A 24,585-nucleotide genomic window follows, 5' to 3' on the forward strand; every position below is an offset into this window, starting at 1 on the left:
AGCCATCAGATCAAAAGCCTAGCTTACAAACGAGCTTTCTTTGACAAAGGGGGGGAAGTCCTGGGTGAATTTTGATACTTCTCAGAAAAACGCCTGGTAAGAGCAGATATACATACTCCCTACAGACCTACATATGGGACACGCTTTGGGAGATGCAGAAGGGGTGTATGTTTGTTGGCTGCCATGGAGATGAGTGCAACATAAGAGCCTAAATAGAAGATAACATGTTTTGTTTTGAAGCCCTCTTACTGTAAAGGTGCATGTTAAATACAGAGCTGTTAGAGTTTCTTGCCAAAAGCTAACATTAATTGTTTAAGTTAACACTGCAATTAACACGCAACTAAAATAAATTCTTTCTTTCTTCTTTTCTGTGTTTCTCAAAGGGAACCCATTGCTTCCTGAGCTTCCCTGATAGCACACATGCTCTGCTGTCCTTTTAAACCGAGCAGCTCAGCCTCTTCTCCATGGCTGATCAGCAAGGCTGGTGAATGCAGAATGGAGAGGAGCCCAGGCCTTTGGGTGCAACTAGCTTTGTTCTTTTCTCTTGAACCCTTTTTGTAACCAGGCTTGTGTTCATTGACATCTTTTTTGCCTTCTCCCAGAGAAGTCTGCCACAGTTCCAGTGTAGGTAACCATGTTCCCTCCTTCAAGCTGTAGGGATTTACAATCATAACGCAATTCAGCTTACAGTGTCAGTAAGATGGGAGCTGCTGTATCATTTGAGACTGGTCTGGGACTGTGAAGTTTTGGGCAGCTTCCTGAGTGGTGGAACACATCATCTACCCATCTGACCCATTTTGCCTGGAGCTATCAGTACACAGCCCCAAATGAGTCTCTCAAAAGACATTTTTATTTCAATTCAAACTACAGAGATTCACCCTATTAGCTCCCGTGGTGCCAGTTACAAGCCCCAGGGTGTCAGACAAAAATAGGAGCACAGGTACTCACACACCAGTAAGCCTCTGTGGTAGGGGAACATCTCTGGGCCTGGAGCTCTATAGATGGTTTTGAGACAACGTGTTGCATTCAGAGTAGTAATAAGGATCTCTCTCCCCCTAAGGAAAATAAAGAAAAAAAATTATGATCATTGGTAGAAATAGTGTTGATTTCTCTTAATGACAAATGAAATGAAAATTTGGGTAAGAATGATGGATGTTGCCAGTCAGAGCTCTTCTTGTTACAGCAGCCGATGTCTCTTTATGTACCCGTCTCATGAAAGTGTCAGAGATATTTAAAAAGAAAAAAAAAGAAATATGCTAAAATTAAAATGGAGAAGAAAAAGTCATTTCACACATTTAATGGCATAATGAAGTCTTTTTAATGTAATTTTCTTTACTCTTCTGATTACATATTCACAAAGAGGATCTTCACTTCCATCTTTATTAGGCGCTGTGTTTGTCATCATTATGGGTTAAGTATTTTCATAAACATTTGATGAATATTAACCATTTAAAATAAAAAATAACAGTTTATTCTCACTGCAATGACTGCTGCACATGGAGATATTAATATTAGAGCAAGTCACATGAAATTACACACCCTGCAGCCCCATCCCTGCGTGCAAGGAAGCAGTGCAGATGCTAGGAGATGAGAGACTCGCAACCTGCTGAACATGCAGAGATGGTTGGAAAGCTGGATCCTAGCTAGACCCATAACCTGGGGTAACAGATCATTAAGACTACTGAATCTCCCCGTCAGGGACTTGGTTTTCCTAGGTCCTTTCTGTAGGTCACAAAATAACCAGCTGTTTCTTTGCTACTTAACCAATGTGACTGCATTCTTCCCTTCCCTGTGCTTTCAGGGAGCTTATCCAGCCCAGGCTTTAATATACCATCCTGGTTAGTTTATATGCTGTCTCTAGTTGGTGCAAATGCCCTAACAAACACATTTTTAAACATAATCTGTTCTCTACAGCAGGGGAATGGCTTCCTAAAACAAACAGTTCCAAAGCCAAGTGCCACAGAAAGAAGAGGAGGAATGAAAAAAGAAGGTCCATCAGAAAGAGGATGATTCAGACAAAATGTTTTAGGCCCACTAGAGCACTGGTTATAATTTCTTTATAACTATATTTCATTTTGATCCCTTATTTTTGTTAAGAAAGGTTTATTTCTCAATGATGGAGTAATTTCCATGAATGAAAACAATAATGTGTTCTATTTAAATTCCCCTCCCTCCCCCCCTCCCCACCAGCTCTGTTTCTTTTGCACCTTTCCCCATTTTTCTTCCTCCAACAAAATAAAAACATCACTGATGACACCCTAATTTCAAGGAAATACACAAAAACTCATTTCTGACAAAAGGCTATTGCAACAAAAATACCCTACCTGCTTCTCATCACTGAGCATCCTTGTTCCTCTCCTCACCCAGAGGAAACAGGAGGCAGCTGATACCCCAGGGGCTTCCCCACCTGTAAACTAGAGGGCACTGGCTCCCTGTTTTCCAAGAACACACATGCTTGCACCAACTCACCCCAAGATTAGGCAGACATTGAATTATTTTTTTATTTTTTTTTTAAGAGCAATATGCAAAAGGTGAGGGGAGAAGGACTACCTGTGCATCTTATAATGCCCCTCCCTACCACCCCGAAGTGGAGAGCAATATTTTCAGTGCTATCAAACACTATTGGAAGGGCAGATTTGGAAAGTAGCAGAGGGTTACTCTTTTTGTTGCCTTCCCAGCCATAAACTCAGTCACTTGAACTAAATCCTGTAGGTAAGGCACCCAGAGCAGGCGTCTGAAGAGCCCAAGGGCCCAATTCAAAACACCCTGCCTCAGCACTGACTGGAGAGGGTTAACAGTAGAATTACCGATGGATGTTTAATTAGGATTTGAGAGATGGGGATTGAGCATTAGGCTTGGGTTTGTTCAGGGCTCATGTGTGCTCAAGCACAGAGGTAATTTCACATTGTACTTCGCGGTGTCCTTCGTGGCACTCAGCCAGCGCTCCTGACGGGAGCCACGCCGGCAGCAGCTGGAGTAAAAGCTCCACCTGGAGACAGCAGGAGCCTGCTGGCTTCCCTGGCTGCTCACAGCAGAGGCTACCAGCGAGGATTTGCTGCAGGAGCAGGGGGCTCGGGAACGCTCAGCCCTGGAATTAGTGCCTCTCTTGCTCCCCTGCTATGGCCCAGACACTTCTCTTCCTTCCAGTGCTTAGAGCTGCTAATTCCCATCCCCACGGGAAGCCAGGCAGCACAGCGCAGGAATGTGAGCGATTGCAGATCTGCAGCAGGGGCACAGAGGAGAGGGAAGCCAAGGGGAAAAGGAAAACTTGAGCAAACCACTGACCATGGTGCCTCAGAGCTACCCAGGCACTAAGGTTGAGGCTGGACCCTGCTCCTGGCACACTGCAGCCCGCTTGCTGCCAGCACGATGCTGTCTCCAAGCGGACGATCCCAGTGTTACCTGCAGCTGCAAGAGAGGCCATAATGGGAAAATAAAACCAGACGTGATTGGTTTTGCTTTAGTTTGCAGCTTGTTTTCCAGCTCTTCCATCTAATTTGCATCGTCTCAACTGACTGCTCTCCCAAGAAAGCTGCTAAGGTCACTGGTACAGTGGGATGAGCAAGGAGGCAAGAAATAGCTCCTGGGAACCACTCACCCATCCTTGCATGGGTCTGGTTTTGAAATTCACATCCTGAGGAGAAGTTGGCAGCATGGTATAAGGTCTCAATGCCAGGACTGATGCATAAACTAGTATTTGGCCTCAAGCTTCTGAATGCTGAAAAGAAAATGTATTCTTTCTGGCTAGTGACTTAAGCACAGGGGGTGTTCCCACTAACTGGAGCTCCTCTGTCCACATTGCCAGCGCAGCCCTTGGTATGGTTTTGGCTCAGAACAGCCAGAAGCATCCCAGAGAACTCCTGGATACAGCCTGAGATTTAGCGTGGATTGGGGTTCTTTCCAGAAGGAAGGAGAGCATTGTTATATAGCAGCAGGACATTACAGGCTAAGCAGCCTCAATAGCAGGAAACTTTTCTTACGTGTATCTAATTCCTTGGCACAGGTACAGACTTTTTCAATGAAAGTCTGCTCTGGATCACCTACTCAAGGGAAGGGCAGTCCTCTGCAGGAGCAGGCTTTCTGCAGCTGGGCTAAGACCCATAAAGGTGTAAGACCTGGTCCTTGGCCTGGATAAGTCCTTTCAAACTGGGAGAGAATAAAAAAAGTAGAGTTTGGTTTAGTAGTGGAACAGAGACTCAAAGACATGGAGGGAAAAAGTCCTTTAAGCTGTTAAAAAGTGGGTGCTGTAGAGCCTGGGTGTCAAGAGCAGAGGTGACAAGAGAAATGTTCAGTTCTGGCTTGCATGGCCCTGTCTGGAAAGCAAAGCTCAGGATCTCTAAATAGTCTAAAGCTAGACTGGTTTTTTATTAGTGGAAACCAAGCCTTTGCATGTTATTAGTCAGCAGATGGTATATAAATGTGATGTCAGGAACCAATCTAGCACGACCCACGGCAAGATGGGGGATGATTAAACAGGGAAATGAAACAGAGCTGAGGAATGTCACCAAAGAGCCAGCACAGAGGGACTCGGAGCCCCAGGAACACGGGGGCTTCAGGCTGCACGAAAAAGCTTTGCCAAGGAAAAAAGCAAGAAGCGAGTCTGTAAACAGAGCTGACCACAGGGGATAAAGATGAAATAGAAGCAGACTTTTTTACTGTCTCAATCAGGAAGAAAAAAGTGACAAGAACTGACTGAGACGCTGAAAAGTGAGTGATATGCTATTGCCAAGAATAATGCTCAAAACACTGTAACAGCTGATAGAGGTACTGAGCGATGCGAACCCAGACAGAATAAGACTTCAGAGACATCTCTCGGCTAAAGAAAAAAACAACCAACAAACTAACCAAAAGCCTTCAGCAACAGAAAAGGGAGCAGATGTTAGTGCTGAGAGCACTAGACTCCACAGGCAACTTTGGAGACTGCCGGCAGCGACTCCTGGTGAAAATGGCAGGTACACCTCTCCCCTGGAATACAAACACAGTGGAGGCTTTCCTTACTCTAGTATGCCTACAGCAAGCCCTCACCTTTCTTTATTCTTATCTAGGACAAAAGTTGTTCCTCAAGAACTAGCCCAGAAGGGCTAAGAAGTCTCTCTCTCTTCCAGCCCCCTCACATTTGTGCAAGAGACGGAGTGTCTTCACTACTTTCTCACTAGGGTCCTTGTCATTTTGAGCAATGTTGTCCAGACTTAATCCAGCAGGTTCTGGGTTTGTTGAAAAATAAACCTGTATCAGACTCTTCCCAGAGAGAGAAGCAGGTGACTTTCCATATCCAAGGAACTCAGGTCTCTTTCCTCATCCTTCATTTAACTGTCTGAGTTTGAGCCACTGCATTTCACTGGTCCATACAACCTAACAGTCCTGATGGGGACATCTTCTGGACAAGCCCCTTCAGGCAGATGGACAATAGGCTAGGCCAGCTCCACCAGACCTCTGTGAGCGTAGCTGTACCATGAGATGTGCCTGTCAGTGCACAGAGGCACTTTTGGGAGAAGTCTGGCCACGCTGGCCCTGGCTAGTTAGCACTGCTTGCAGTGCAGCACCCATACAGCTTGACAGCTTCCAGACACAGCTGGCTCAGCTCTGGCTTGGGCATCTCTTCAGGATTCAGCCAGCGTCATGCAAGTGCTTCTGCAGTAGAAGGGCCCCCAATCTGCATCCAGCAACCCAGCACCATGCTCCACACAGACCCAGGAGGAGGCTCCTCTGCTGGTGGTGGGTGTATTTTTATTTATTCCTTTATGCATATATACATTGTCATGTATAATTAATGCTTCTGCAGTGCTTTTTTTTTTTTGGATGTTGTATGGGATTTTTATTTTTTCCCATCTCATCTTTTTTTTCCCTCTCTCTCTCTCTCTTTAGCATATGCCATTTGCTTTATTATTTTCTCCACACAATCACCCACCTTCTCTTTCCGTTCAGTTTTGACCACTCTCCCACCTCTCTGCCATATAGGTCATTCCCCCTATCTCTCTTTCCTTCCTCATCTCCCTCCCTCCTTGCTCAGCGTAGGCCACCCCCTCCACCTCCCTCTCCGTCTCCTGTCAGCAACGCAGTTTATCGGCAGTTGCAGTCTCATCTATCAGTCCAATTCATCTTTCGCTGCAGCCTTTGGGGGAGAGCGAGAGGAAAAACCACAAGCTGCCTTCCTAAAGAAACCAGTGGCAGCCAGGGGCATTAATATGAGAAGCTTGGGAAGGTGTCGTTTTTCACTCAAGCTGACATTTAAGCTGTTTCATAAATATGAAATCAAACCAAGGGCCCAGATGGGCCTCCACCCCCTCCTCCTTTAACTAAGAGCGTCTGTGATACTCTCTTCACCAGCTTAAAGCAAGGGGATGACAGGAGCAAATCCTCTGGGGATGAAGGATGGAAGGAGTGACTGTTCTCGGTGATGGCACCTGGGATGTTTACACTCATCTCAGCACAGAGCCAACAACCCGTACAGGGGAGCATCAGTCACTAGTAATACTGGTAGTTTGTTCGAGATGGGATTTTGCTCCAAGTGCACAGGGCAACGGGGTGGATGTTCTCCCTTGTGCTCCTGCAAAGGAAGGCAGATCTTTTTCCATCAGCCATTCTCTTAGCACCACAGCTCTGTTTCACATACACATGGATCCTGATTTTAGGAGAGGAGCAGGTCTGAAACCCTGTTCCTGGTTTGCTTTAGGAGTGTGGCCTGCTTATACCACCCCAGTCCCTATCCACCCTGTGGTACCATCATGCTGTGTGATACTTAGAGGACAGCATGTCCCAGGGAACCAGCAGTTTCCAGAATAATTTACTGGACCAGCTAAGAGGGCTGTAACCTCACCTTCCTCTCCACTTCCATTAGAAACAATTCCTTTCATGGCTGGGCTGAAGAAGAGGTGTCCTGGGCACCTGTTAATGACCACAGATCCCAAGAGCATGGTAAGGAGTGTCTCTGAGCTTGCTTGCAGCATTTGAATCTGTTTTCATCTGCCCACTCTACTGTTCCTACAAATCCATACTGTATGCACAGGCAAGGGGAGAGGGCCACAGCCTGAGGAGAGAAGATGTGGATATGGCACCTTTTTATATGCTGCTAGTTATTACTGGCAGTGATACAGCTCCTTGGGACCCAGACATTAACTACTACTGCCGTGAAATTGCTCACCAGTGTATATTGAATGCAATAGTGGACAGTGACCTCCCGAGGCACTGAGCTCTGCTTCTTGGTCTCACAGAGAGACATGTTGTACAGCCTCATCCCTCAGCATGGTGTGCTCACAATATCTTGCACTGTCTGACCCTACTGTAACCCTTGAAAGGCTATGCTTGGACTACTCTGATGGACAGAAACCATCTAATTCCCAGTACAAATTCAGCTGGCTGGTTTTGTGAGAACAGAGAACTTAAATTTAAGCAGCTTTTCACCCTCCCTCATGTTTGACCTAATTATATGTTTACAGAGAATAATGGTCTCCTCCCACTTTCCGTTTGACTAGAATGAACATGGCAGCCTTATTTCCTCTAACATGATGGGCTCATCATTCCCCTCATTGTACCAGCTTCCCATTTCGGCATTTGTTCCAGTTTTAATTCTTCTCTCTTGAAAATGATTAACAAGAATGATACCAATTGTTCCAAGTGATGTCTCTATTTCTATCGTACAGCAACCACAGTACTCCCTTGTTTGTATTGTATGTTCCTCCCCTGGCACATCCTAAGATCTCATTTACCTCTTGCATGGCCATTTCAGGTTGTGAGCTCATGTTTGTGCTGTGATTGACTGGAACAAGCAAGTCGTGTCTCCTGTTTTCTTGTTTCAAACTGATAAGCTTCCAGTTTGTAGGTGAAACTCATTCTCAGTGCTCAAATCTGTGGCCTTGCTTTTCATACTGCTATTCTCCCTCACACCAACCCAATCCTCACAATACCCTGTGTGATATTCTGGTGATTATAGGCATCGACGATGCTGCCTGTTAAAGTTAACCCACTCCTAATTTTAGGCCAAAGTCATCACTGAAAACATGGATCCCTTGATCAAAACTTAAGAACTTTCCTAGCCACCTCCTTCCAGCACAGCCTTCTCCTTCCCCTCTTTCACCAGTTCCTTAGTCACCTCAAAATTCTTGCATTAATGCTCATCTTCTCTCATTTAACTAATAATTTCCCAGGTGGCACCATACCTGATTTTAATGAAGTACAGATAGAGGAGATCTACTGCATTTCCCTTGTCTAGAACATCACTTACCTTATCAAAGACAGATATCAAGTTAGTCTGGCACAATCTCTTTTTGATAATGGTATGTTGCGCTATATCCCATTTTCTATTCCATGTCTTCAATTATTCTTTCTGACATAATTTGCTCTGAATCCATCTATGCCCTTGAGGCCAAAATAACAAGCCCACAGCTGCCTAGTTCACTCTCCCTCCCTTTCTTAAATATGGGTACTACATTTCCTGTAACCCAGGCAGAGGAAGAATCCCAGTGATTGGATAGATTTATTAAAAAACAAACAAACAACAACAAAAAAACACATCTACCAGACCTGCAATTTCATGGGACATCTGGGTATGGTGATTTCCCAGCCTCCCTGGTTTGAACACTGTAAGCTCTCTGAACTGTTTCCATCTTGCATGCAATTATTGCCCTTTCAGTACATTTATTACCATTAGTCCACCTGACTTTGCCCCACACTCTATACTACTGCTCTTAGGGGCAAAGTATTCCTCTGCTTTAGAGCTGTGCAAACTTTTCTCACTATATATAGAGGCTCCACTACTTATTCTTTTTTATTTATAGTGCTAAGGATCCTTCTGCTGTTTCATTTCCTTTGCAGGGACTAACTCAGTTTGACTTCTGGCAATTCTCACTTCATTCCTGCACTTCCTGACCTCCCAAGACATACCTTTCTTTGTTGCTTAATCCCCTTTCCAAGCCTGCCTTGATGTGCAGGTGGACTAGGCAGTTATCAAGAGCAGCAGGCTGCTGGGGGGTAATAAAAGGGCTGCAGACCTATTGCTTGTTTGGCCTATGCCAAGCGCTGCAGAGTTAGCCCTGCTGTGATTACCAACACAGACAGGGTCAGGGTGGCAGCTACTATTGCACGAATATGCCCTCCAAGCAACAGTAGCTGCTGGTCCTATCCTCTGCTCCTCTGGACGGCAGTCAGAGAAGTAAGGTAGGCTTTTCTCTCACATCCCCCTAATAGCCCCATTTCTTTGCTTCCTGTCCCCAAGCCAGGAATCTCCCTTTCATAAATGCCACCACAAGCAGGAGCCTGAGAGACACAGAGGGGTAACTGCTTTGGGGTCAGAGCAGAAACAAGACACTTTTGCAGCCCCTCTGGAAGTGGGGCCGGGAGGATAATAGAGGTGGATCTGTATTTTGAGAAGACAGCTGTTGCAAGGGTACTGCATGGTGGAGGAAGAGCGGAAGATTCTTTTCTCTACATTGGAGAGACATAGATTTGATGGATGGACTACTTGTTGGGTAAGGAATTGGCTGGATGGTTGCACTCAAAGAGTTGCGGTCAATGGCTCAATGTCTGAAGCGGAGATTAGTAATGAGTGGTGTTCTTCAGGGGTCAGTATTGAATCAGTGCTGTTTAACATCTTTGTTGGTGACATGGACGGTGGACTGAGTGCACCTTCAGCACATTTGCTGATGACACCAAGCTGTGTGGTGCAATTGACACACTGGAGGGAAGGGGTGCCATCCAGAGGGACCTGGACAGGCTTGAGAGGTGGGCCTGTGCGAACCTCATGAGGTTCAACAATGCCAAGTGCAAGGTCCTGCACCTGGGTTGGGGCAATCCCAAGTACAAATACTGGCTGGGCTGAGAATGGATTGAGAGCAGCCCTGAGGAGAAGGACTTGGGGATGTTGGTGGATGAGAAGCTCAGTATGAGCCAGCAATGTGCGCTTGTAGCCCAGAAAGCCAACTGTATCCTGGGCTGCATCGAAAGAAGCAAGGCCATCAGGGTGAGGGAGGTGATTGTCCCCTTCTACTCTGCTCTTGTGAGACCCCACCTGGAGCACTGCGTTGAGCTCCAGGACTCTCAGCACAAGAAGGACATTGATATATCAGAGCGAGTCCAGAGGAGGGCCATGAAGATGACCAGAGGGCTGGAGCACCTCTCCTATGAAGACAGGCTGAGGGAGTTGGGGTTGTGCAGCCTGTAGAAGATAAGGCCCTAGGGAGACCTCATTGTAGCCTTCCAGTACCTAAACGGGGCCTACAGGAAAGCAGGAGAGGAACTCTTTGTCAGGGAGTATAGTGATAGGACAAGGAGTAAAGGCTTTAGACTGAAGGAGGGTAAGTTTAGATAAGATATAAAGAAGAAATTCTTCACTCAGAGGGTGGTGAGGCACTGACACAGGTTGCCCTGAGGAGCTGTGGATGCCCCATCCCTGGAGGTGTTCAAGACCAGGCTGGATGGGGCTTTGGGCAACCTGGTCTGGTGGGAGATGTCCCCGCCCATGGCAGGGGTAGTGGAGCAGACTGGGCTTTGAGGTCCCCTCCAACCCAAACCATTCTGTGATTCTATGACTCCTTTCTCTAACTACGGTTCCCTGAAACCCCCTGTAACTCCTTTGCAACCTCCCAGCTCATCCTGTCTCCAGTCACCTCCCATCTGCTCTGCACTACCACCAGAAATTACTTTTTTGGTCTTCATCTACAGGGATGGCAACATTCAAAGATGTATTAATATTGCAGAGAACATGATGCTTCCACCCTCCACTGTTCTTTCTAGGTGCTCTGTTTATGGTCAAGATGTTTTAAAGTTAACCTTTTAAAATAAGTTGGTCATTCATTTCCTCCAAGTTTGCTCCCTTTTCTTGGGATGCAAATTCCAAATAATTTTGCACTACCCAGTTATGTGTATTCCCCCTGTCCTCTTTAACAGTCTCTGAGCTCCCAATCCAGCTGACTTACTGATTCCTTTACTCACACAAAGTTTGCCCTTTGGAGATAGAAAGAAACTCTCAGTTATGATTCATTCTTATTTATCCAGCCACTCAATTTGAACCGAACTGAACCATTTAGCTGTAGGACTTGAATGGACCTCAAGAGCTCACGTAGCCCATCTCTGCCTCAAGTGATGATCAGCTGTCCAGACCTCCATCACTCCTGACAGGCATGTATTTAACCTGCTCTTGTAAACCTCCACTGTCACAGACTCCATAACCTCCCCAAGCAATCTGTTCTTTATATTACTCTCCTCATCCTCCAGAAGTGTTCCCTAATGTCTCATCTGAATCTTTTTTCCTGCAATTTAAGACCATTATTGCTTGTCCTCTCTACCATGGACACAAAAAAAAGGTTATTGTCTTCATGGCAGCTTCCTCCTTCTTCATAAAACCTTTTGTTCCTCTCTTCACAGACTAAGCAGCTCCCAGTTCATTCAATCTTCCCTCATGCGTAGTGGTTTCTACATCTCTGAGCATTCTTTTTCTCTTCTGGACTAAGTTCAGGAGACCCATACCTTTCTTAAAATGCAGTGTCCACAACTTGATTCAGTTGAGGCTGAATTAAAAAAGGATTACTTCACACATCTTACATGTGACGCTCCTATTTATACATCCCAGCGTGATGTTTGCTTTCTTCACAACAGTTGACTTATTATTATTGACTCAGGCAGTCTGTGATCCACTGTAACCCTCTGTATTCTTCTCAGCAGAACGACACCTGGCCACTCCTGTCTTGTGCTGCTACTATTGATTGTTCCTCAGTTCAGCACCTTGTACTCACAATCCCAGAACTTCATTGATCTACCTCCCATTTTTTTTGCAGATTATTTCTCCAGTCTCTCTAGATCATTCTGAATTTGAATCATGTTCCCTGTAGCATGTGCATGCGTATTCAATGAGGTATTCTAACATTTACTAAGGGCATGCATTATTCCACAACCTACGTTATCAGTGACCATAATATCCAACTTGATGGATCCTTCTAGTCAGCCAGTGAATTGCTGATAACTGTTTTACAAGTATGGTTTTCCAAATAGTTTTGAATCCATAACATAGTGATTTTATACAGGCTGCATTTCTCTAGCCTGCTAATGGAAGTCTCACATGAGGCAGTGTCAAAACCTAACAAGTCAAGGTGCTTTGTCGTTATCTACAAGGCTTGTTACCTGTCAGAGTAGGAAATCAGGTTGGCTTTATACAATTTGTTCCTGACAAAATCAAATTGTCTGTTATTTACCATGTTGCTATCCAACTCATGATCAATCTATTGTTAGGTCCCACATAAAGCTCTCCTGTAAAATTCTCTCTGCTAACTGAAATCAACGCTGGAGTAGCAGCACCTCTGATGGGTCTCAGTGATTATTTGGTGATGAAGTCTTTTAGCTATCACATTCAAGAATAACCAGGCCCTACTTTTATTAATAGCACTTATTTTACAATCTAAATTTCAGAAAATACAGTCTTCTAAACTGACACAATTCCTAGGTATTTTTTTCTCTCTCTCATACATGTTAAAGCAATTTATGATATCATGGACTAGAGTAGACACCCAAGTATAATAAAGACAGCATCTTTCCAGTTCCTCCCCAAAGCGATTTTACTCCCAAACCAATTCCACTTTAGCTTTGCTGCTACTTATTTGCGCATCACACCCCTAATGTGCATAATCCCAACTAACTTCATCTTTGTTTCTGTCTTTCTTGAAAAGCATACACCCTTCAATACCCATATTCCAGTCTTAACTGCTACTCTAACATGTTTCTGATACCTCTATAATAACCAGTTAATAAAAACCAGGTATTTTAGTCCAATTTTCAAGTTTCTTGCACTAATGTTAATGCACCTTGGCTGTGTCAGCCTAATCTTGCCCAATTTCCTAGTTAAATTACGTACAAACATTTCCTGAAGAGTATCACTAATTTCACAACTGTTCCAGCCAGCATTTGTATTCTCATTTTCCTGGCCTTTTTCCCCCTTTTGTTACACAACCATCTATAGCTATGTGCTATTTTACTCCATGTTGCTTCTTCTCTGTATTAAATAAACAAACAAACATAGGAACAAATATTATACAAGCCTATCCCAAACTACTGCTCAATTTTCTAGACCAAGACCTTACTATTAATTGTGCTACATTAATGCCAGAAATGAGCCTCTCAGTCACACAGGAGTCTCTCCCTGGAGGATGCGAGACACTTTTGGGAATGCCTCTCAGTGGTGAGGCTGTCTGAAAACCTTCCCAGTAATATCAGTCCTGGGACAGCCTTTCTTACTGTCTCTGTGCATGCAAGAAATTCCACTCAACTTCACCTTAGCACTCTCCTTAGAGGCACAGATGTTTTTGACCTTCTCTGGTGGGATTCTGGAGTAATACTTCTCCTGGCATGAAGCATAACTGCTGGACTTTTTTACAGTTCTGTTCTCATTTTTTTTTTTTTCCTAGTGTAGGTCTTTCTGATTTATCTCACTTCCCTCATTTTCTTTTCTATGGATTTTCTATGGATTAGTTTTTTTTTTTTTTTTCCCTACTCCATCTTCTGCCTCTTTCTCCATTGCAGTCTCCAGTGCAGCATGCCTGTTGTCAACTCTATTTCTCCTCCATCAACCAGTCTCTTTCTCTGCACATATCCTCACCTAGCCTACACTCAAGCTCATTCCATTCAGTTAGGATCATGAATCTGGAAGACGTAGAACCCTGTCTAACCACTGTGGAGAAATCTTTACTGAACAGGAGTCAAGCCCAGTGGTACCAGGGAAACTGGTCTGGAGAGAAGTCTGCAATAATGCAGAGAGGAAAGTCACCCAAAGGGCTTCTCTGAAACCTCAGACATTTAGGACATCAAGAAGTTTTAAGAGCAATTATAAAGACTTCTGAGGAAAAATTAAAGGAGAACTTTTCTCTCAAAATACCTAGCCTCACAGATCATTAGAAGAATATATTATTACAAGACACAAGATCTCTTGAAATGTAGTTCAGAAAGGAAACCATGTTATATTCCTACAGCACCTGGAACATGACATCTACAATTAAAAAGAGAGAGAGGGGAGAATAACAGAGGGAGATAGGGCCCCAGAGACACACTGTTAAAAAAACTATATTTAGAATTTCCAAATCTCCAAGGAACAACAGACACAGAAGTCAATTATACTACCTCAAAGGGAGATTTTCAAATATTGTACCTAGTGGGAAATCACACAGGCCTGACTCCCTATGTGCTTGCAGCTCCCATGATCTTTTCCATTTCACAAGGCAATTGTAAATCTCTACCAGTCTGGGTTGGCAGCTCTTTCAGGTAAGGAGGAAGTATAACTAACAGCTGTGTACACATCTAACAGAGTGATTTAATAGATCTAAACAAAATTTGGAATCTCTATGCCAAAGAAAATTCTGCAATTTCAAATTTGCTTTTGTTCCAAAAAAATGAAAACAAAAGGAAAAAAAATGTAGAAAGAAACTCTTCGTTTTAGGTTAATCAGAACATTTTGTCTGTATTTTAACTTTAATATTACATTACATTGTAGTTTCAAAGAGAAAATAGGAATCTAAGCAAGAAGTCATAAAAAAGCCTAAATGAAACATTTCAACCTCTGGAAGTGTTGATGTGTTTTCTGAGTGAAATTTCATCAAATGGGGCACATTTCTTCAGGCCCTGAAGCTTTCATAAAAATCAGCCTTTACAAATGGAAAATTGTTATACTCTGAGAGGGAAAAAAAAAAGAAAAAAGAAAAAACCTACCACAAGTACCTCTCCTATTGCTTTTCTAACCTTCAGCATTGGAAGTACAATCACTGTTGTTTGTGTCACTAAACAGCCTTCTAGTTGTGAACAGCAACAATCTCAGCAGTTCCTCTGGCCAGACACTTGAGAAAGCATGCTCAAATTCATGTGGTTTCACACTTGTGACCTACCGACCACTGCAGGTCCACAGCCTCTCTTCAAGAGCCTGTGTAAGATACCTATAAAACAGTGTCTTTTGCTAGGTTTGAACTTGCTAGATAAGGTGAAATTTCTGCAGGAAATGTTTGGTTGTTTCTGATTTTGAAAAGCGTGGCTGTCCCCAGCACTCCACCGTCTCACAGGGCATCAGAAGATCAAGACTCACAGAACTGAGCCTTGCTCTGCCTCAGAAGCAGAGAAAAATGGACTGGCCAGCCAAACAGCACCAGGGAACATTTCCTCTGAGGAACAGAAGAGCCTTCCGAAGTAGGGAGTTGACAGCTGCGGGTTCCTTTGAAAACCACTCACTTCCCTCTGTCTCCAGAGCGAGCACAGATCTGAGGTTATTCCTCTCTTTGACTTCCTCAGTTAATCTCCATTGTGTCTGAAGTCATTCTTCTCCTGTATTTCTGAAATTACTCATCCTTCTCTGTTGCGCAGTTACTCTTGCCTGCGTTTCTCTGGTGATAAATGCATTAACAAATGCAGCTCTCTGCCTATCAAACCTGGAAATCAGGGAAACTGCAAATTCAGAAGATCAAACTCCACAAATCCCAGCTACTGATACCCAGCAGATGAAGGACTTTGAAATACAGCAGTTCTATCAGATTGTTATAACCTCGGTGAAACATTTGGACTGTTGATACATCATATCTACATTCCCTGCTCAATAAATCATGCACAACATAGGAAAAGTTCTTGAGGGATATAAACCACTGTTCACTGAGACCTTCCTTGCATCATTTGATGTCAGTGAAGCCATACCCCTCATGTTCAGAGAGAAGCATTCTGTTTCAGGTCAAGTGGTGGTCTAGTAACAGCAAAGGGTGAGTAGGACAAAAAAAAAAAAACCTCTCTAGCAGCTAGTGAGCATCAGAGAATCACTCCAACTTGCACTTAGTTGATCATTTTGGAGTAGTAGAAGGGTTATTTATGGTATGGACACTGGGATTTGCTTGAGTAAATATGAGGACCTACGGTGCAGAAATTTGCATCTGGAGAAGCCATCCTAAGCATCACTTGTAAGTCAGCAAAGCTCTAATCAATATAACTAATGCTGTTTAGGGTGCAGTTCATCTTCTCCTAAAATAAACACCTATATTTTATCTGCTAAAGTCCTGTCTTCAGTATCCATTAACAATAATGGAATCCAGATATCTAGCAGGGGTTTATCTGGGACATAGACACCTAATCTGTACATACCCATTGCTAAGTGAGACAAGTCCTTCCCTTCTTTCCTTTCTGAGCTATAAATGGGGCCCCACTAGGCCAGTAAGGAATAGGCTTGCATTATCTGTGAGCAATCTGGGGACTCCACTTCCATATCCTCTTGTAGCTAATGGTCTGTTCCATTAATTCTTAAGGTTAAAGTGACCCTTGTAAAGCTAAATCAGTGCATTTCTCAAATAGCAGACAGCAAATATACTTACACACACATTCAGATATTTGTGAAAGAAATTAACCCTACCTCTCCAACTCATTTCCCACTTTCCTTTCAGTACCAAGATAATTTACTTAAATAGAGTTCCCAACCTTTCTAACAAGCAAAAAACAACATGAAAAAGATGGAAAAACCCAATTGGCTGGCTCCTTTCCTGCTCATGGAATAAAATGAATAATTATTTCCTTATTAAAACAAAAATTAAATATTTTCTAAGCTTTCATCCTTTTTCATCTTCATTATACCACCTCTTAAAATAAAATGAAAAGAAGAAACATGAAACTTAATAAAAATAAACCAAAATTGATGCAAACAGAATAATTGGCAAGGCGTGAAAATACCGCTCGTATCCTGGAGACAGACTGCGTTGTCGGTCGTTTCTTAATTTTCACTCTATTAAGGTAATTTCCTGTGACTATGGCTTTTTTTCCCCAGCAGCCATTCTCACGCACTGTCATCCCTGCTTTCTTTGCATGCGAGGAAGGTTTTTTTTTCTTTTTTCTTCTCCCCTTCCTGATCAGGAAAGAAAAATACATGTGTGAAGTCCACTTTCCAGAGATCTAGAAGCAGACAATGCTGATCACTGAGTCCAAATGCATGGAAGGGAGCAGTGGAAGTAAATTTCAAACTGTAACATCCACATCGGTGTAATATTTGCACAACAGCACCTTTATTGGCTATCTCCTATGAGAGATTGCACTCTAAAAACTTTTGAGATTTCACCCAGTAAAGTGTTTGTATCACCACTGCACCCTAGCTCAGACCCAGATCTGGTTCTGAACTTACGTCTGACTCATAGCAATTTGTAGCCAGGCTAAGCCTGCAAGAATACAAGAGCTTCTGGGGCCAGATATAGGTTTTCTTCACTGCTTAGTTTCTTCCCTTGCTTGTGACACTTCTCCCATGAACCTCTATGAGCAGGAGATTTGGTACAACCCATCAAGGCTGTTAGATGTACCCATCCTAAGGAATAAGCATCCCGAGGAAGTTTAGAACTAAACTGAGATTTTGTAGAGAGCTGTCCAAGTTGGAAATGAAAAGCACGTTTTCAAATATGCCAGGGATGACAGAAGTTCATATTAAACTGATTTCAGAACCACAATGAAATTTTGATATTAATTAAGACTAAAACCTGTCTCTAAAACTCTGACGACTCTATACAAAATCATTTTAGAAAGTTTTCGAAGTCTGGAAGGGAATAATGTCTTTGACACCTCCACTTTCTTCGTTGTTTTTCTCCTTGCTTTCAACCAGAACCAAATATGAAAGAGTTAACTGGAGGCAGGAATTATCAGGTGTTTTAAAGGAAAATTTTCTGCCTGTGATCAGAACCTGGAATAGTAGAGCAGGCAAAGCAGTCTTCCATCACTGTCCCTCAGTCTTGGACACTTACTATTCTCCTGTGTGCATGTTAGTGTGTGTGAGTTCATAATGACTTTGGAAATCCAAATTAATTTTTTTATTATTATTATCCTGATGCTTTGTGAGTATTTTCCAGAAGCATATTGGGGATTAGTTTCCAAGGAAGTTTGTATATGCTTATTTTCCCACAATAGTTGTCTTGTGTTCACATTCACCAGTGCACAGAGAACTGATTCACACCCTCTTATTTGTGGCATAAAACTTTGGTGATTGAGTAAAAGATGCTCTCTTTCTTTACTAGCTTTGGTCATCAGCAGTTTCTCAGCCTTTGAGCCTTGTATCAGTGATATCAACAGCTGAAGTTTTTTGGAATGATTAGCAGATATAAAAAAGACAGACTGGTATTACTGCATTTGCTTTTTGTTTCAAATACTTTTGACTATAAGAGACAGTTATCTTCTTATCTGCTGCATGCCATTAGGAGCAGGCATGGCCTGGGTGGTGGCCCAAAATGAGAGGAGGAGGAGGAGCTGGGTTTCAGCTCTTGCCACAGGGATGAGATCCAACCTTGCATAAGGTACTTCAGCTCTCTGCCTCCTTTTTGTCCCGCACAGCAGTCCTAAGTGAAATCTCACTGGCTTTCAGTCTCAAAGGTCAAAAATAGTAGCTAAAGAGTATGTGTCTGTTTGCAGTATTGCCAGATTTTCTCTGTTCTTGATATTCTAATCACTTCCACCACTAAGGATTATACACAAATGAGAGATTAATACCATGGGTATGTCTAAAACATACAGCAGTGCAGACCTATACAGAGCAGCCTGTAATGAATTGCTTTATCTTACAGAAGCAAGTCTACCAATGATGACAAGTGGAATAAATGAACCGGTGAGGAGACATTCTTTCTATTACCCAAGGCTTAGAGGTAGCACAGAGGTCTTTTGCTCTACCACATTATAGTATATCACTTACACATAGCTGTTCCTCTAGCTCCCCACTCGCCCTGGGATGTTCCATCTCTTTACCAATTTTTACCAATGATCAAGTAAAGCCTGCGGGGGAACCGGTAAGGCTTTTGTAGGAGGACCTACATCAGCATCTTAATGAAACCAAGCTCTGACAGTCTCAGACGGTAGGCCATGTGGTGAATTCCACTAGACACTGGGAGAGAAATTCCAAGCCAGTTCTGCACTGTTTAACAAGGAACAGGTACTTGCTTGCAAATGAGACTTGTGCTTTCATCAGCTGGCAGGCCCCCACTGCCTACTGTCCTCTCCATCGAAAAATCACATGGATTTGCAATTGCTTCTGGAATCACAGGTCCAAAACTTCATAACTGACCCTTCAGATGGTGAATAATGCAGCTCCCTGCCTCCCACTGCATGTACTCTGCATCTACCACGTACTGATGATAGCCACCAAAATTGTAAACAGTTTAGGACACAACTGTCTGAGAACACTTGAGAATAATCTTATGGGGCTACTAATGCCCCCAACGCTTCACCTGGTGACTTGCTTGCAGCAGAAGCAAGATAAGTGAAGGAAGGGAAGGAAGACTGGATTTATCAACCTCTCAGAGCAGATCCAGGGCTTGAGACTATTTGGCTACAGAGTACACGTTCTAACCCACCAGATGTAGCTGCTACCAAACTCCCTCCACAGAATATCCTTTATATATATATATATATATTTTTATATATATATCTATACACATCCCTCCTCCCTCCCCGCCCAGCCTGCTGGAGGGGCAGCATCAACCTCTTTTGATGCTTAAACAGCAGATCATCCATACCAAAGACCAAACCACACCACTAACCAGAAACAGCCACAGGAGAAGAGATGAAAAGAGACTAAGAGTATTGCCCAAGTGATAAGACCCAAATTAAGCTTAGTGTTAAGTTAGGAGATACTTAGATGGTCCTCAGATACACCCCCTGCCTCATGTAAAGAGTTTCTCATTTGTGGAAAAATAAATGCCTGCTAGCTCACTTAGTTGCCCATTTATCTCCATGGACAACTAATAAAACCCTTTTACTAATGTTAGTGTGCCATAGGTCCATAACTTTCTGCAAATATATTGTCCATACTTTGCAGATATGCTGCATATTTTTCATTTTATTTTACTCCTCTCCATTTCTGTCCAGTATTTCACATTCACTCTATTTGTTTTTCAGTCTGCTTTATTCCCAACTGCCTTTTCACCTCTTTTTTTTTCTTTTCTTTTTTTTTCTTTTTCTTATCCAATAGCTGGTTTCTCTTTCTCACCAGTCTCTCTGCTGATCTCATTCCTAAAGGGAGCACAGACTGGGAAACATCTGAATTAAAACGTGTGCACATCCGATTCATGTGAGAGCTTGATATGAGGCATGAGAAGTTTTCCACATCCCTAGCGATTAGCTTTTTGACTGCCATCTTTATAGCAGCAGGATTTTCTTCAAGGGGAAATACATGGCACAATCAGCTCTGTTAAGGGAAAATAAATGAATTTGGGCTTGATAAAAAACCCACACAATCGAGTTCTGAAAGAGTGAAGGAAGATGTGTTTTTAGTATCCGTCCTAACTCAAATTACTTTTCAACACTGAAAGTAAAACATATCCCGTTTACAAAATGCAGAAAAATAATACCAGAATGTGACATATCCTGGACAACTAATATCCAAAGGCAAGAATATCGAACTAGTGTAAATTCAAAAGGATTGTCTGATTTCGTGCAAACAGTTAATTACCTGTGTCAGAGAGCAGACCAAACAGCACAGAAACTGTCTACTTATTGAAATTAACTGAAGTGGAAAGAAAACAAAGAGAAAGAGAAAGAAAGAGAGAAAAGACTATTATTATTAAACTCCTGATAATGAACGGAATGCTGTAAATTAGAGATAAAGAACCATATTCTGACCAGAGTTACACCGATGTCTGACAGAGGACAGAGCTGGGCCAACTGATGCCTCAGGGACTTTTGCTGACCCCTGTAAGGTGGAAAAATCCCTGAATCAGCCATACAGTATCAAGGAATTTTGCCACTACACAAGCAAAATGGGGAGCTTTCAAATGCTCTCGTGGAATCTGTCCCACATCTAGCTAGCATATTTCAACAGTCAGGTGGATTTAATATCATGTTTTAAGCAAACTCATGAAAATATAACAGCCTCTCCATTTTGTCTTTTTGTGTCTTCTTCCTGCAGCTCCATGAGAGTCTGGAATCTCTCCAGACTCCACGAGAGTCTGCAATCTTTCCTCCTACGTCTGTCAGTGGAGCCCTGTCTCAGACTAAAGGTGGGCAAGAGACAACAAGCTCACACCATCTGGACTCTTTAAATACCCATCTGTCTAAGTGCCAGGTTCTCAAGAGTCCAGCATCCAACGAGCAGACCAGTAAGGAATCAGTCTTTCCAAAGGACTCAGGCCCTGTTAGGCCCTGGCAGGAGGCAGACAGAGTTCTGGATGCTCCCAAACCTCAATGCTTGAGAGCTGCAAGTGTTGAGGGCTTCTAGGGTTGATGCTTATCTGAACTACTTGGATAAGCACAGAAAGCTCATGCTGACCAGCAGTCTTTTGTCTTTCTTTAGCCAAAAATACCATAAAACCACACTGGATTGTTTGGTTTCGTTCTGCAGATCCCACACTCAAAATACTGACAGCTCAGTGATGCAGCTGCTGCTGAATTTGGGCTCAATTTAAGTCATTTAGATGTGCAAGTACTTCATCGTGCCTGAAAAAAAATCAAACCTTTATACCTTCTAAAAGCTCTAACTTTGTGTGACAGTGAGAACTGTCGGCACAAAAACAAACAGTCCAGCTGAAAATTTGGCCCTTTGTTTAAGAACCTTTTCACAGACATACAGAAAAGTCCAGCAATGATGGGAAGGTTAAATTAAATGCCTGCTCCATACTGGAATGTTTTGTTTCAGTCTAATCACTCAGGGATTAATCATCTGCATAGTTCCTAAATGCTGCCCAGACAAGTTGCTCTGTGCCTGCAGGAGCTAGGGACTGACTTTAAAAGATTGCCTCAGTATTGTCTCCAACTACATGAGCCTGACATTCTCCCTTGAGCCAGCAGAAGTCCTCAATCATAGAATGGCTTGGGTTGGAAGGGACCTCAGAGACCATCCAGCTTCTCCTGCCATGGGCAGGGACACCTTCCATCAAGACCTGGTTACTCAAAGCCCCATCTAGCCTGGCCTTGAACACCTCCAGGGATGGGGCATCCACAGCTTCTCTGGGCAACCTGTGCCCGTGCCTCACCACCCTCTGAGTGAAGAATTTCTTCCTTATCTAAACCTACATTCCTACTACATTCTAATTCCTACTGTGGAACCTTTCTTCCACATCTAAACCTATCCTCCTTAAGCCATTACTCCTTGTCCTATCACTACACTCCCTGACAGAGAGACCCTCTCCTGCTTTCCTGTAGGCTCCCTTTAGGCACTGGAAGGCTGCAATGAGGTCTCCCCAGAGCCTTCTCTTCTCCAGGCTGAACAACCCCAACTCCCTCAGCTTGTCTTCATAGGAGATTGTTGCCCCTTCTCTGGACTCGTTCAAATAGGTCCATGTCCTTCTTGTGCTGGGAGCCCCTATCCACCAATACTGTAACCCCGTCGTAGAAGGCCACCAGACTTGTTGGGCATGATCTGCCCTTAGTGAAGCCATGTTGGCTGTCACCAATTGCCTCCTTATTTTCCTTGTGCGTTAGCATACTTTCCAGGAAGATCTTCTCCATCATCTTGCCAGGCAGAGGTGAGACTGACTGGCCTGTAGTTATCCGGGTCTTTGTTTTTTTGCTTGTTAAAAATGGGAGTTAAGTTTCCCCTCTTCCAGTCAGTGGGAACTTCACCAGATTGCCACAACTTCTCAAATATGATGGGGGGTGGCTTAGCAACTTCATCCACCAGTTCCCTCAGGAGCCGCAGATGCATCTCATCAGGTCCCATGGCTCATGCACCCTTCGGTTCCTTAGATGGTCTTGAACCTGATCCTCTCCTACAGTGGGCAGCTCTTCATTCTCCCAGTCCCTGCCTTTGCCTTCTGGGATTTAGACTATTTAGCTAGAGCTCTTGCTGATAAAGACTGAGGAAAGGACATCACAATCATCACTACTGGAGAGACAGCCTGCAAATATGACAACATTCTGCTACCTGCCATGGGCCTGTCTGGCCAAATCAGACTTTGATATTAGGCCATGGGGAGACAGGGTTTTCTATGTCCTGAAGGAAACTTGGAGTTACAGGCTTATGGTCTTGGAATTTTTCTGCTTCAGCTGATATATTGTCTAAATCTAAAACTTATTTAAAAACCTGTCTGGATGCCACGGCTTTTAATTAATCTTCTCTTAGTTTTTATACCATATAGTACCTTGAAGACGCAAGATCAATCACTGCTATATTGTAATGTAGAGTTGGGAGACAGAAAGATAAATGAGCTATCAAGTTTAGCATTTTGATGGCTAAGTTTAATTTTAACTAGCTCGGGAACATACTGTAGACAGATGAATAAAATCAGCTTTAGGACCTAAGCTGGAGTCCACCAGAAAGGAACTGAAAGAGTTCTGGTCAGTCTTATGAGGAATTGGGTGAGAGAGGTCTAGGCTCACATAAGCAACTATGCTAGCAAACATACAGTTCTTATCCTTCAGCTGTATTGACTTCTCAAAATCATAAACAACCCCTGAAAATAAGAAACATCATCAAACAACAATAATAAAATACACACAAGCCTGATGGAATGCTGGTATATTGCGTATCTTTCATCCACACATTCTACAGTTTCCACCCTGCAAAGACTCATTCACAAAGGCACTGAGCCCATTTACAATGCACGATATTAGGCATACAGGAGTGTCATGGTAGAAACAGGTCTCAGTACTTCATAAGGAAGGGTAAATACAGTGTCACACGCATGATGTGCAAGAAAGAAGCAAGTTTATCACTCAAGGGTACAAAATGAGTCAGCAGCAGGGCTGGCAGCAGAATCAAGGAATCCCAACTCATCATTTACTCCATCCATGAGGCTGTTCACATTGCTGCAAGTAAGTGATATAACAGCCAGCCAAGTCATTCATCCCTTTGAAAGTGCCTCTGCAAGGATGAGGCACATTTGGGGTCCTTGTGCCTTTTATGACTCATGGTGACTCAGATTCTACTGTGTTTCACAGAGTCCATCACAGAAACTCTAATCCCAGTGTTTTCTGCTTGGTCCATTGTAATGATTCTCATTCTAATGCGTGCCACGCATCCTTCACAGTGACGATTTCTACCGCTCCACCCAGTCTTACTGCAATGAGTAATGCTAATGCACTGCGCCAGTCTGCGAGGAATTTCCATCATGCATCATTTTAAGATCACATTGTATTCAACAGTATGCTCAAATTAAGGCTGTTCTTGTACGTGAGTTTGCTCTGAATCTTAACTCTAGCCTTTTCCCATCAGACCAGTAAAAAGGTGGAGTGAGGGAGCTAAATAAAAAGAAGCTGTGTCTGTCTGTCTGCCTCTCCAAGGGATTTATAAAGCACCCACCGCCAAAATTTTCCACGTGATGGGTGACAGTGTCTTTTTGCCAATGGTTTATTCTGATACACTGGAGTGACAATTACTGAAACTCACAATCAACCAAAACAAATGCTAAAATCTTTGTTTCTTGTCCCCTTAGGTCAGGTATAGTGTTTGGATTGGGGTGGGGGAAGTTGTTGGCTGGGAGGAACTGCCTACCTCTAAACGCCTTCTCACTTACATAATAAAAAGTGGATAAAACACGCATGAATGATAACACACATTTTACCCAAATAGCTCCATTTATGAATATTTTTAATTTATGATATAATGCTGAGGCCCTGAACACACAGATGATAGTACATAGTATCCATTATTTCACCACTGGGTTGGAGATGCTGTGGCTACAAGATAGC

At 43.2% G+C, this 24,585-nt stretch overlaps 1 long non-coding RNA gene across 1 annotated transcript in view; it reads right to left on the reverse strand.

Moving 5' to 3' along the window:
- Positions 1-24,585, reverse strand: part of LOC310892234 — a 285,659-nt gene that overhangs the window by 124,863 nt on the left and 136,211 nt on the right. The window contains exon 4 of the long non-coding RNA XR_014577978.1: positions 949-1,055. This is a non-coding gene — a long non-coding RNA (uncharacterized lncRNA). The remainder of the gene's footprint in view (positions 1-948; positions 1,056-24,585) is intronic.

Source organism: Anser anser, assembly GCF_964211835.1.
Source record: "Anser anser genome assembly, chromosome: 1".
NCBI lineage: Eukaryota > Metazoa > Chordata > Aves > Anseriformes > Anatidae > Anser > Anser anser.